Source organism: Sminthopsis crassicaudata, chromosome 3 (genome assembly GCF_048593235.1).
Source record: "Sminthopsis crassicaudata isolate SCR6 chromosome 3, ASM4859323v1, whole genome shotgun sequence".
In the NCBI taxonomy this organism is placed as follows: domain Eukaryota; kingdom Metazoa; phylum Chordata; class Mammalia; order Dasyuromorphia; family Dasyuridae; genus Sminthopsis; species Sminthopsis crassicaudata.
In genome coordinates this window covers 645661794-645666636 of record NC_133619.1, presented here as the reverse complement: position 1 = coordinate 645666636, position 4843 = coordinate 645661794, and the positions used below count along the sequence as shown (strand labels likewise).

Genomic DNA, 4843 nt, shown 5'->3' with positions numbered 1-4843 from the left:
TTAGCTTAAGTGACAAATCACTTAAGGTCTGTCTCTCTCGGTTTCTTCAGTTGTAAAATGGTGGTGATCAAGGCCCCAGGATTGTTGTGAGGACATTGTAAAGTTCTTGGCTTAGGGCCAGGCACACAGTAGGCACTACATAAATGCTCAGTTCCCCTAAGTAGAAGGGCTTCCATTGTCCTCTGACTCGAGATTGGGATGTTCTCTCCAGTCCCCTCTTAAAGTCCATCAGTATCTCCATTGGTAGAGATCGGGGGTCACCCCGAAATGCTGAGAGTTTTGTGTGCCCCCTAATCTCTGGGGTGCCTTGTCTTTCCTTGCAGCTCTGCCCTTTCCCAAGATCCACTCCTAGAAGAAGAAGAGGAGGGGGCGAGGAAATGTCTCCCAAGCCCCTGATACCCGAGGACCAGGTGAGTTCCCAGGGCTGCCATGGAAGCTCCCCTTTGGCCTCAGCCGGGTCTGTCCCAGCCCACTGCATTCTTGGGGCTATTTCCCACCACTAGCGGTTCAGCCAGAAATTCTGAGGCCCAGGAGCCAGGGGTACTGAGCCTGGGGCCAAGGGTGTAATGAATGTGGAAAAGCTTTCCATAACATATCTCAGCTTGTTATTCATCAAAGAATTCATACTGGAGAGAATCCCTTTAAGTGTCATGAATGTGGGAAGGCATTCTACAATAAATCTCAGTTCACTATACATCATAGAAATCACACTGGAGAGAAACCCTTTAAGTGTGATGAATGTGAAAAAGCCTTCCACCACAAATCTTAGCTTGTTGTACATCAAAGAACTCATACTGGAGAGAAATTCTTTGGATATAATGATTGTGGGAAAGCTTTCCACAACAGATCTCAGCTTACTGTACACCAGAGAATTCACACTGGAGACAAACCCTATGAGTGTAATGAATGTGGGAAAAAGGTTTAGCCATAGAAAATAATTTGTTTTCCATTTGAGAATTCATACTGGAGAGAGACCCTATGAATGTAATGAATGTGGGAAAGCTTTCCACAACAAATCTCACCTTACTGTACATCAGAGAATTCATACTGGAGAGAAACCCTATGAGTGTAACGAATATAGGAAAAGATTTAGTTTGAGCTCATCATTTATTAAGCATCAGAGAATTCACACTGGAGAAAAACCCTTAGGATGTAATGAATGTGGGGAAAACTTTAGCTGGAGGTCATCACTTGTTTCACATTAGAGAATTCACACTGGAAAGAAACCTTTTGAATGTAATGAGTGTGGAAAAACCTTCAACCAGAGGTCATCAATGGTTTCACATCACAGAACTCATACAGGTGAGAAATCCTTTAAATTCAATGAATGTGGGAAAAACTTCACTCAGAAATCATTACTTAGCAAACACAAAAGCATTCATATAAGAGAGAAACCTAGGTTAATATCATAAATGTAGGCAGGCTTTGCCATGCAGAATTAATAAATGAGAAATCATGCTGGAAGGTAAGCTTGAAACCCTTAAAATGTAATTCATCCTTTGCTTGTTATCAAAGACCTTATATTTGGGAGAACTACATAGAAGCAATGAAGGCAGAAAAGCCTTCAGCCAAAAAGAATACCTTCCCGAACACCAGAGAGTGTACAGTGAGAAACCCCGTAAGTGTAATAGAATACAGGAAAGTCTTTGGCACTAATGGAACACTTAGGAAGACTCAGAAAATTGTTGCTGAAGAAAAAAATGGTCACAAATACTGTGACCAGGATGCCCATCAATTGGAGAATGGTTGGGTAAATTATGGTATATGAATGTTATGGAATATTATTGTTCTGTAAGAAATGACCAGCAGGATGAATACAGAGAGGCTTGGAGAGACTTACATCAACTGATGCTAAGTGAAATGAGCAAAACTAGGAGATCATTATACACTTACACAACGATACTGTATGAGGATGTATTCTGATGGAAGTGGATATCTTCAACATAGAGAAGAGCTAATCCAATTCCAATTGATCAATGATGGACAAAATCAGCTACACGCAGAGAAGGAACACTGGGAAATGAGTGTAAACTGTTTGCATTTTTTTTGTTTTTCTTCCCAGGTTATTTTTACCTTCCGAATCCAATTTTTCCTTTGCATCATCAACAACAACAACAACAAAATTTGGTTCTGTACATATATATTGTATGTAGGATATACTATAACATATTTAATGTGTATGGGAATGCCTGCCATCTAGGGGAAGGGGTGGAGGGAAGGAGGGGAAAATTTGGAACAGAAGGGAGTACAAGGGATAATGTTGTATATATGCATAGGTATTTACCTATGCATATATACTGTCAAAAATGTTATAATTATAAAATTAATTTAAAAAACAAAAAAACAAAAAACAAATACTGTGACCATGGGGAAGATCTTTTAAGGCATGTTATTTAATCCCCATAGGACCCATGCTGGAGATGAACTGCAGCAATGTGATAATGATGGGAGCATTCCAACAGCTTGCCATTTGTTTTATGCTGGAGAGTCAGGTTGTTGCGTTGATTATTAACCACACTATTTTGTGGTGTTTTGCTAGAAACAAATGACAATTTCCTTTGTTTCTCCTGAACTCCTTGCAGTGCAGTTCACATTGGTTGCCACTGGGTGGCAGTAGAGTTGTACTAGCCAGTGTATCAAATATAGTAATTTCTCAAATCAGACTATCATTTAAAAATTCTTTTTTATATTTAACTCTCACCAAGTTACAGGCATTCAGTTGCATAAGAAAACTCGATTCAAAATGTGCATATATTGTTTTTAACATAGTCACAAGAAACACCGAAGCAAACTGAGAAATACATTAAACATTTTCTTCCTCCCTTCATTTATTTATGTTTTATAAAAGTTTTGATGCCTTTTGTTTTTATGTCACGGGTCATTTCTCCATAGAGTTTTATCCTACTCCAAACACTTCTCATAAAAGTATGACACCCAACATTGATATGGACCTGACACAAATTTATAACAATAGGAATCATTCCTTAATATTAAGGTTGTCAAAATGTGTGAAGTCAGAAACACAAGTTATCCACAACCATATGAAAAAAAACATTCAAAATATGAGTCTAAAAGGTCTGAGATTCTTCTCAAACCTGTGGATTTGGTAAATATTGTTTTTAAAAAAGTGAATGAATTTAATATTGGCAAGACTATGGTAAAAACAGACATGCTTTTATTCTGCTCAGAGAATTACTAATTATTCAATTAAGATTACTAAAAATTATCGTTAGGAAACCTGAAATATTGCATAATTCCTTAGTTGTAAATGATTTGTCCATTTCCTTTAAAATATTATTGATAGCTTTTTTCTTTGTAAATGGAAAGTGATTTATGGTTGAACTATATTTGGAGAAAACTAAATGGAGACAGAAAGGAGTACACTTTCTTCTCAGCATTCATGGAACCTATACAAAAATTGACCATACATTAGGACATAAAAACTTCAAAATCAAATTCAGTAAGGGAGAAATATTAAATACATCCTTTTCAGACCACGATGTAATGAAAATTACATTCGATAAAAAGCCAGGGGAAAATAGACCAAAAAATAATTGGAAACTAAATAATTTCATACTAAAGAATGATTGGGCAAAACAGCAAATCATAGACATAATTAATAACTTCACTCAAGAAAATAATAATGAGACATCACTAAAATGTGTGGGATATAGCCAAAGCAGTAATATATCTCTAGAGGTCTACTTGCATAAAATAGAGAAAGAGGTCAATGAATTGGGCTTACAACTAAAAATGCTAGAAAAGGAACAAATTTAAAACCCCCAGATAAACCCAAAACTTGAAATTCTAAAAATAAAAGGAGAGATTAATAAAATTGAAAGTAAAAAAACTATTGAATTAATTAATTAATTAAACTAAGAGTTGGCTCTATGAAAAAATCAACAAAATAGGCAAACCCTTAGTAAATTTGATTTAAAAAAGGAAAGAGGAAAAGCTAATTGTTAGTCTTAAAAATGAAAAGGGAGAACTCACCACTAATGAAGAGGAAATTAGAACAATAATTAGGAGTTACTTTGCCCAACTTTATGCCAATAAATTCGATAACTTAAAGGAAATGGAAGAATACCTTCAAAAATATAGCTTGCCTATATTAACAGAGGAAGAAGTAAATAGTCTAAATAGTCTCATTTCAGAAAAAGAAATAGAAAAAGCTATTAACCAATGCCCCAAGAAAAAATCCCCAGGACCAGATGGATTTACATGTGAATTCTACCAAACATTTAAAGAACAATTAACTCCAATGCTATATAAACTATTTCAAAAAATAGGAATTGAAGGAGTCCTACCAAATTTCTTTTATGACACAGACATGGTACTGATACCTAAACCAGGTAGGTTGAAAATAGAGAAAGAAAATTATAGACCAATCTCCCTAATGAATATTGATGTTAAAATATTAAATAAAATATTAGCAAAAAGACTACAGAAAATCATCCCCAGGATAATACACTATGACTAAGTGGGATTTATAACAGGAATGCAGGGCTGGTTCATTATTAGGAAAACTATTAGCATAATCGACTATATCAATAACCAGATTAACAAAAACAATATGATCATCTCAATAGATGCAGAAAAAGCATTTGACAAATTTCAACATCCATTCCTACTAAAAACACTTGAGAGTATAGGAATAAATGGACTATTCCTTAAAATAATCAGGAGTATATATTTAAAACCATCAGTAAATATCATATGTAATGGCGATAAACTGGAACCTTTCCCAGTAAGATCAGGAGTGAAACAAGGTTGCACACTATCACCATTACTATTCAATATTGTACTAGAAATGCTAGCCTCGGCAATAAGAGCCAAGAAAGAG

The 4843-nt window shown here is 35.4% G+C and overlaps 1 pseudogene; it reads left to right on the top strand.

The window, feature by feature from the left end:
- The first annotated feature begins 429 nt into the window (after window positions 1-429).
- Window positions 430-1860, top strand: LOC141559782 (uncharacterized; annotated as a pseudogene).
- The last annotated feature ends 2983 nt before the right edge of the window (window positions 1861-4843 follow it).